This window comes from Rhopalosiphum maidis, chromosome 3 (genome assembly GCF_003676215.2).
Source record: "Rhopalosiphum maidis isolate BTI-1 chromosome 3, ASM367621v3, whole genome shotgun sequence".
Lineage (NCBI taxonomy): Eukaryota > Metazoa > Arthropoda > Insecta > Hemiptera > Aphididae > Rhopalosiphum > Rhopalosiphum maidis.
Genome location: NC_040879.1, coordinates 33,039,393 through 33,049,210, shown reverse-complemented (window position 1 = coordinate 33,049,210; position 9,818 = coordinate 33,039,393). Strand labels below are relative to the sequence as shown.

Here is a 9,818-nt window from a genome sequence, read left to right as displayed (position 1 = left end):
ATTCGTATAAGTTATTCTCAACTATTTATTACTCAGTAATTATTATTATACCTTTTAAACTGTTGCGTGTTTAAGATAACGTATTAATTTTGCATAATAGGTAGTTACTTGATAACATTTTAAAATTTGTGATGTACGAGAAGAATTTATACTTACTCTATTTATGTATACCGTGATAATTGTAAGTACATATACCTATAAACGATGTATAGCTTGTCAATAAATTGTTAACATAAGGTAATACTATAATACGTTGGTTCCACTAGTAATTATTAATATTCTTTGTATTTTACATGTAATTAATTATTCGTATACAATAAAAAATAAAAAAATATTAGATACTTTGTATTGTTGCAGAATATAGAAAAGTTAATAAGGTAAAACTCATTAAAAATAGATATTAATCTAATTATATGTTAGAATAAATAGGTATATGACTTCTTGTATGTATATTGTTTACATTGTGTTTATAAGTATAATTGATTAATGATGAAAATGATTTTCAGAATTATTATGAGTGACTGATTATACATAGGTACTCGTATTTGTAATTTATCTTTCTTAAATTAAATCAAAGTAGATAGAATTGTTTTTGAAATTTATTTAATTGTCATAAAATGTGTATGTTAAATAAAATATTAATAAGTGTTTTTGTCTTTAATACCAGACTGTTTTATAAAAGATATATTTATAAAGATTAAAAGCTTATTATTACCATATAAGTTAAAATATCAAACATTAAACAAATACAAAAACATCGCTAACCCGGAATAGACGTAGTATAATGAGAAAACTTTGTCAAGTATAGTTATTTGAAAAGGCCTTTATTTATGTAGGTAGCTTTTTGCTAGGGATGCGATACCCTGAACTATAACTATGTGTATTTAATTATTATGTGTTTTATACGTAACTTGTAAAATATAATGATGTATGATATTAATTAACTTGCAAGTTATTTTTGACAATCTGCCAATTATAATTATTATTTAATTAAAAAATCTTCTACAAAATTAATTTTAATAGTACGCAGAAATATAGAATATAATAAAATAGTTTATTATAAAGTTTTTCATAATATAAGCTTAATTTTTAAGATTTTTATGATATTTTATGTTTTTAATTTATTTTTTCTTATACATAATTTTTACAGAAGGTTTAGGGAACCCAAAGAGGTATATAAGGTGTTATTTTCTAATAATTTATATAATTTTAATTATATTCAATTGTTTTGGTTATCATTGATTTTATACTAAAAGTGCGAATATAATTATTCTACTGTATTGTCATTTTACTTTTTGACTCTTGGTTATTTAACTTTATAGATTTGAGTTTGTAGTTAATTCTATCATAAGATTTTTAAGTTTGCTATGATATAGAAAATATATCAAAAATTTAAATCAAATCATATATTAATTATTTAATTATAACTTATATATTAAAACTAGTTATTTTATTTTATTATTTATTTAATTTACAAGTATTTTTATTTGAATAAATGCCATTTTTAATGCGATTTAAATTGTTTAAGGTAATATATTTTCTAGTATTTGGTAGGATACTTTTTATAAAACTATGGATGACAGAATTAACACATTAAAATTGATTTTATTATTTTTCAAAATAGTAGAGTTATAATTAGTTATCTCATAAGAACATGAGGTTGTTCTTGACTTGAACTTGAATAAATTAAAAAAAATATTTTTATTATTTCATTACTAAATGGATATTTTTTATGAAAAATATTAACGCAAAAATACTCAACAAACACGATGATGTGGTATAAATAATACTACTTAAATATATTTTGAATGTAAACATTTCATAAAAATAAAATTAACGTGATATAAGTTGAATATTAAGGTCAGAGTATGATCACATAAGTATAATAATAATTATGTTGGTTTTTTCTATAGAAGTATAGGTCGATCTTATATAAATCTTACAACGATCTTACAAAATATCATTGCAGATAGCTAGGTAATACTTTTATAAATTTATAAGTTTAGAGTTAACGTTTATAAAAATCACTCAGTACTAGTAAAAATGTAGTTCCATGTTATAGATATATATATAATATTATGATATAGTTAATATCCTTAAATGGTTAAATACAAGAACAATTATTAATTATAAAATTACATTAAGGAATAGTAAAGTAGGTGATAGTAAAAAGTGTTGAATATTTAGTGAAATTAAAAATAGTGTATTATAAATATATAGATTTTTGCTTTAACGATAATAAATTAGCTTACATTTTAAGTATATTACTTTTTTATATGTACTATTAAAATGAATAATATTAATAATATATTAACAATTTTTTAACACTTATCACGTTTTTTCGTATATCAAATCCAAATATTTTTTTAAAAATTTATTTTATTTTCCTAATTAATTGACTAAAAATATGAAAATGATATTTCGTCATCAATGTTTTACTATTGTATTTACTGTAGGTCACTCAAGATTTATATAGGTACATAAAAAAGAAAATATATTAAATAGTCTATTTTTTATTTGAAATTATGATTTATATAGTATATTTAGAGTTTATTCTGTTACTATAATTACAAATGAAATAAATTTATAATGTTTTTAATTAAAACTGGTAAAATATGTAGGTAGGTAAAATATTTTAATTAATTTAACTTGACAAAATAAAATGAATATTTAGGTGTAATGATTTCCAATTTTTGATTTGACGACGATTTTTTTTCTCAAATTAAAAAAATCAAAATAATGTAAGGGGAGGTATGTAATTATTAATAAAACGATATCTGTAAGTCGTACTGAAAAATAAATGAAATTTACTGTTTATTTCTGTTATTAACATTTTACGTGTTATAATATGTAGAAAAATTAATTTATAATCTAAAGAAATTCAATTAATAATGTAAAACTTAATTAATATAATATAAGAACTATTCCTTGGAACTAAATATTATTATTGTTATTCTATGTTCAAATTGTTTTTTCGAAAATTAAATACAAAAATAAGCTGTGTAACAGTAATTTATATTAAAGCGAACAAAAGAGAAAAAAATTTAAATTTAATCTAAATAGTCAGTTTTAAATATTTTATTTTCATAAATATAAATGAAAAAAAAAAATTTATTAATATAACAATATTATAAAAATAACAGGTTTAAATTTAATAATTTAAGTTTTTAAGTTTAATGGAACCCTACGTTTTATTTTTGGTCAAAAAAAGTTATATCTTTTATGTCAAAGGAAATTTGTTTTATTAAACTGATAAACAAAAACTTGGAAGGTATTTTTACTATTCAGAACTCACTTATATTATATTATATCTTAAGTTTACCGAAATACGATGTCAATATTATAATGGTATAAAAATGGAGACACTGATCGTCGTGATTTATGGGGAAATAACTATAAAACAAGTTATGTTTTTATTTCACTACACTTCTATAATTTTATTTGTGATGTAAAATAAAATTGTCACCTAAGTTAAGTCACTAAAAATATATTCTAGTCATTAAATTAAAACATTTAACAAAATTTAACCAAACACATTTTTGTGTTTTGTCACATGTATTATGGTTAATGCACGTATCAACAATATAAAATAGGATTTATATACCAGGATTAATATGCCTTATCTTGTACAAATGCGTAATAAATACATACAAATGTATTATTTTATTTTTTTATTAAACATAAATTGAATCTATTACTATTGATTTATTTATAATTATTTCAGTTAAGTTATAAGAATGCATAAATACACTGTTATTGAACCTATTTAAATGTATTGTATCTTAGACATGAAAAAAATCAGCTATTAGATAAGGTGTAGGTATTTAGTGTTTTTTTCGTAAAAGTACTTAATTGATAAAAAAAAATATATGCATATTATGGATATTGAAATACGCCATTTAATGAAATATTAACTATAACTTATAAAATCAATCAGTTGTATAACCAACTCATATAATACATCCGGCATGCATTGTTTAGTTTTTAATTATACAACTAGAAAATGTTTTATATCGTGTATTATATTTTTAGTAAAATAATAATTTTCAGTGGAGCCGAACTCTGCCTTAGCTTTAAAATGTAATTACTTTAATAATTTATTGGACACTTGGAACTTATCATAATAATGGTTATTGTGATTAAAAAGGCCCACATAATTAATCAATCTTATAAAAGTACCAATCACTGTATAGGATAGAATGTAACAACTTAATTTTTAAACAAACTTATTGCGTGTTTGTGAAGAGCCCATGTAAAACAAACGATAAATGGTGCACACGGTGCATAGAAAACAAGTATTATTACTGTTCGTTGTATTAAACTAATTTCAATAGTCTTGTTATTTAAATTATTATCTATTATAGAAGTGATTCAAAATATAATATTTTGAAATCGTATAGGTTCAAAGTTCGGTGCCACTGATTATCATTCAAGTGACGATAAATGATTATAAATGTTTGTTTTTTTAAATTTGTTTTAGATATATTCTCATCAATGTTTATCACAACTGGGGTAAAATAATTGTTCTATGAAAGTCTATAATCATGATAAGCGGACAAATAATTATGATTTTGACACAAAAAAAAAACATGCGGAATACTCATTAGTTTGATCCGATAAACCACCAATGTGTCTAAAAGTTAGAAAATTGACGCAGTTTATCAAGTTCTCTGTGACTAAATAAATCATACGCTCCGTGAGGTTTATTATACTAAATTATATATATTTATATATTTTTGTAATAATAATATTGATGATAGTAATATATTTGTATATACTTATAGAAAGTATATATGATATATTTGTATAAAAATAGACAAAAAAAATGTCCCAATTCACTTGTTTTTATAGGATTGCGCACGTAATTAAACGTTTCCTGCAGACCTCGTCAGAATCGATGCTAGAAACATATATTGCTTTTAGTATATACGTATACGTTAAATTGACTCTCAGCAAAACCTTAGAAGTAGAGAAGCCAAAGCGGAGAATGTTCGTGGATGAATAATCACGAATGTGTCATCTTATATACACTTTATATTGTGTAGAGGTACAGTTTTATTCGGCTTTTATTGGTGACACGCTTCTGGATGTATGTGTTTCGAATACGCTGAAATTACCTATTTGACATTGTACAGGTCGCGTTCAAGTGATGTTGTTTGTTTTAAATTTATTAAAAAATTAAATAAATACAAATTTAAAATATGATTTTGTTATGTTCTATACATTATGTTATGTGATTAATCTAAAAGTTCACAGCAATTGTCGAGGAGAAAAAATTCCCAAAGGTCGAAAAGTTTGACCACAATTGTTTGTTTTTCGATCGATGAGAGTACAATGGTTTGGTGTGTAATGTAAGGGAAAAAACTTTTTTAAACTGTTTTTGATAACAATTAATATTTATACGAAAAATTTGCATGTTTACCTTTGCGCGTTCGCACTTTGTTTGGTACCTAACGGTATACTTTTAATGCAATCAGTTTGAAAATGTATAAATTACGGCGAGATTTGTACGACAAACAAGTATTATTTTAAAAATTTACACAACATGTATAATGTATATCATGATGTATATACCAGATTAATTAACATAAAATAATATATGATTGGGTTTGAAGTGCATTCCGGTCGAGTGTGTCTGATATTTAGTATTGATTAATTTGCTTAAGTTTAAAAAATAATTTATGCCATATTATTCCCGTATATGGTTGGTAAACGTGCAAATTTTCGTGAACTAATATCATGATCTAAGCATGCGTTTTGTTAGTATTTGGTGTATTATATGAGATTGGTACTTACATATAAATAAGACTTATTGTTTAAAATAAAATAGTAAATGTTTCTTAGAACATAATTACACGACTTGTAATCTTGTCTATGTCAAGTAGATACATTTTTGGTACATCTTATTGTAGAGCTAATTTATTTTCATGTGTTGTTATTTAACCTATGTCATGTGTTAGGTGTACTTTTGTATTTTCTATAGTTTGTGGCAGTAAGACTAAGAGATTAAACGGCATATTCTATAAAAAAGTTATCTATATAAATAGAGTTTAAACGAATTTAGTTATTATAATATACACGTATCTTATAAAAACTAGTCATACTCGTGACAGTTGCGAGAAACAATACATTTTTATTTTTTCAATTTCGATATAACCTGTTAATTTATTTTAAACCTGTAGTTATTTTTCAACATATATTTATATTGGCTTAATAAACGCTATAGATACTTACATAAAATAATGTTCAAAAATAAGACATTGTGAATTTAATTTTAAACTAGATATTGTTATAATGGCCTTTGCGTCATGTAATTATTAATCTTTAGTTTTAAGTTGTAAATGAAAAATCAGAAAGTAAATATAACTAAGATTGAAACCATAGTTTAAACTTACGTCACTTTATAGTTTCGATTAAAATAAATATATCTTAAAGAGTTGAATAAAAAATATACGGTAATATTAAAGATCGCATTAAAAAACCTTATATTCTACTTTTTATGATTATATTATTGTTTTCTTACCAATATGTAAGCTTACTGAAAGAAAGTTTTTACATTGTGTATTTTAGTGTTAATTTGATATTATTATTTTACTGGTTGAGATATAATATGAATGTAGATTAACGGTTGTCACGTGTTCAGTCTTATCGTATTTGATTTAAGAACAAAAATGTAATTGAAATGTATCGTACGATCTCCAAAGGTTTTAAAAAATATACAATACATCTATATAGCGTTACTGCACTTCTATAGAAGTCATTGTTTGTAATATTTATGATAGTAGGTTATTTGTTTTTTGATTTATTTGTGTGGTCTATTTTACAATATTTACCTACCACTAAATGTTGTTTGGTAGGTTTCCATTATATTGAGTTTCGTAACATTTATTTGGATTTTTACTTCTATTTATTTCTATGGGTTTTAAAATTATAATTTTATTTGTATGAAAACTATTGAAAATGTGTATACTTTCGAAATTATTTATTTATATGTACGTAAAATGTATGGTAACACTATTAAAGAAATATTTTAGTTTACACAGAAGTATTATATTCCTAGTTCATTTTTCTGTGTTGTAACAACATCATGAAAATAATATTCTGATATTTGTAGATCCATAAAAATGTTTTTAACGTTGCATCCATATTATTGTTATTATTGTTATTTATTTTTTTATTACTATTTTATCTTTATTATCTTTCTCCTTTCTTTCCACTATTTCATTATTATAATATCATTTCTGTTTATTTATCTTTTTGTAATTCACCAATGTGCGTAAATTTTTTTATTTCTTACATCATTTGCGTTTATAGTTTAATAATAACATACATAGATAAAAGTATAATAAATTAAATTATTACACGTATACGTTAGGTGCAGTTATATTGTTTTTTTTTTTTTACGCATACCATCCCATCATTTTTATACATTATTTACTGCATATTATTTTAATGCATTTATGGAAACAAATTAAATGTAAGCTAAAATGTACCGCGAAAGAACGGTTTACGAGTTATTATATTATTCTATGAAGTCACGACGTTAAGTACACGTACCGCATTAAGTTTTAAGACCCCGCGCATTTATTCAATTATTTTTTTAGGCGATTACCGCCGTCGTAACGACACCGCCGAGAACACGCGGGTCGCGTAAAGACGAATTTATCGGAGTATCACGAATCCGATGAAAGTATCCTCGTCGTAGGTAGATAGGCAGGTACTAGGTAGGTACTTAACGGCGTACAGCAGAGCTCATTGCACGCGCTCCGATCACGGGGTAACGAATTGTGTGACGCAGTTAATGTTATAATAATAATATCACGACGTATATAATAACTGATAATGTACCCATATAATACGTGCGGTGAGACGTAATGAGAGTTCAACGGGCGTACATTACACAGTAGTTTTAGTCGTATTTTATGCATTATAATAATAATAATACCTAATTATTATTATAATTGTACGCGCGTGTTCGATATTGTACCTATGGCGGTAGGTGCAGTACTCACTACTACTCATATTATATTTATACAATGAATGATTTATTCAATACACACGCGCCTTACACGGTATCGCGAGCGTATAAACACGTGTGGCGGCGGCGTGTAGGTCATAGTTGTACGGATTAATTTTGAAACTTTTGACGTGCAAATCCCGTGATTTCGGCGCTCTTACAGTTTATAGTGCGGTGGTTGTTTTCCAGTACGCGCCGCCCGCACGACTATACACACACACACACACACACACACACAAAATATACAGACGTACGTATTATATTATATATATGATGCGTAATGTCGACTCGGGCGCTTCCTCGTACCCGACAACGGAATTTAATAATAATATTCGTCGTTCATCAAAACGTATAGTGAAAGCTCGCAGGTCCCGTACATATACGCAATAATAATAATAGTAATAATAATATATAGATAAACACTAAACTCTAATATTCCCAAAACGTCTCGAATACGGTCGTATATGAATACGTTATTGCCAAAGGTACATCGCGTATATTATATAAGTATACAGTTCGGGTGAAAATTATTATGTCCGATGATGTATACGTGTAGTACACGTATATATATATATATATGTATATTAGTTTATGCGGTGTAAAACATATTTATTGATTTTCTTATAGACGACTATACTATAGTAAGGCATACGACGTGTGTTATTATTTTTTGTAGTATCGGTCTTTGACGTGTCAACTTACAATATAAATTAAATAGTTTACAAATTCGGAGATTGTGGATTAAGATGATAATACTATTTAAAAGGTTTTAGAATTTACGTGTACGATAATTCACTGTCACTGCAAAAACATTAGTCTACGAATAAAGTATAGTGTATATATATACCGTCAATAATACGTGAGCGTATAATAGCAGCGTATAGCTGATGCAGTCGAATGGGTTTTTTCTTGCCTTCTCGAAAATTAAATATAAACTGATTTGAAAAAAAGAAAGGAAAAAAGAGGATGAAACTTTTAATAGAACTGTGGCCGAAAAAGTTTAAATTTACTTTGTTGTTGTTCATTGTATATACGCAAAGGATAATATTCCTAAGTTAGAAACGTAACGCCACCGATTGATAGATAATCGTTTATTTTCAAAAACACTCGCTTCCGCCCATCCCGTCAATCAATCTGTCGTTCTTGCGTTTTAACAAGTTTAAAGTCCATCCTATCCACTCGCCCTACCACTACCTGCACACGATTTGCGTTTGATCGATATGGTTCAAATAGAACTCTGAAGGTGCGTTTGACTGTTGGCAATATTTTGATATTATTCGACATTAACACTCGTGTAATACAGATTCGACGAATCGCTTCACCAATATGATAATATTATTCAAATGAATTTGTATGTAATTTGGTTTATCCACTATGTCGTATGTATTAGGTCGTACTAAATGAAAAAAAAAGTCTGACAAATTGTTATTTGAATATATTACTTAATAAAAAAATGGTTACACTATTTATTAGGTCGTTTTTATGTTTTAATTTTAAATAAGCTATCTTATTGTCAAATAGGCGGTATCATCTGTATTTGTGTAAACAATTAAAAACTACTGAAAATACAGATAGGTATAGGTAGGCATATATTTATCGATGAGTACTGCACTATAGTAATTTTATATTTAATTTTACAATTGCTTTTTCAAACATATATAGCACAAAGTAAAAATTGTAATCGCCAAGTTACGTTATAAACCATTAAAAAACTTAACAATACTGAAAAATATTTAATCCAATTTTTTATTTTTTTCCTTGTTTTACAAAATGTAATTTCTAGTCATGTAAAATATTTTAC

General features: G+C 25.3%; 1 long non-coding RNA gene across 1 annotated transcript; it reads left to right on the top strand.

The window, feature by feature from the left end:
* Window positions 1-3,177: 3,177 nt before the first annotated feature.
* LOC113556948 lies at window positions 3,178-5,202 on the top strand. Its single transcript, XR_003405558.1, has 2 exons — window positions 3,178-4,701; window positions 4,852-5,202. It is a non-coding gene; the product is annotated as an uncharacterized LOC113556948 (long non-coding RNA).
* Window positions 5,203-9,818: the final 4,616 nt, after the last annotated feature.